Raw genomic sequence first — 823 nt, 5'->3', positions numbered from 1 at the left:
ATAAGATTAGGATCTGCATCGCGCGAGCACACGTTGCAGATTAGCCTGGGAACCTGTCACTCCGAGATCGCGGGTTCAATCTCACTAAGCCTTTCAAGGTGTAATACACAGCTACAGAAAGCCTACTGCAGTCCTTTGTTCATGCAGTAGGTTATAACAATGCAACAGGTCAATTTCTAAGCCATATGTGTTTTGGGTTTAATTATACTATCGTCATTTGCATCGTTGTTATTGCAATGTTCAGCTCTTTGCACACCAGGGTCTTCTAAGTCTTTCAGTGTGACTCATTCTTCTTGGAACTAGTTCCTCCGGGAACTAGTCTTGGAATTAAAAAAAGTCTGACTTACTTTTTATAATACATATTTTATTGGGTATATATATTATACTATATATATCATAGTATTATATTCATATATCAGCTTTATCAAGGTACTTAAGTATATATATATGATCATATTATCATATAGAGAGAAGGAGACGAGAGAGAGAGCTGAGGAGATACAACAAATCGTACACTCACAACACACATTGTAATATATATATATATTATATATATTATATATTAATATATATTATATATATAATATAGAGAGAGAGATAGAGGACGTAAGAGGGAGATAGACACGAGAAGAGAGAAGATATCAATACATACTACGTATACCACACAACAAACAACACATACCATATATATATATTATATATATATATATATTATATATATATATAATATATATATATATATTATATATATATACTATATATATATATATATATATATATATATAATATATATATATATATATATATATATAATATATATATA

The sequence above is a fragment of the Penaeus monodon genome, chromosome 6 (assembly GCF_015228065.2).
Source record: "Penaeus monodon isolate SGIC_2016 chromosome 6, NSTDA_Pmon_1, whole genome shotgun sequence".
NCBI classification, from domain to species: Eukaryota; Metazoa; Arthropoda; class Malacostraca; order Decapoda; family Penaeidae; genus Penaeus; species Penaeus monodon.
Note: the sequence above shows the minus strand (reverse complement) of the source record.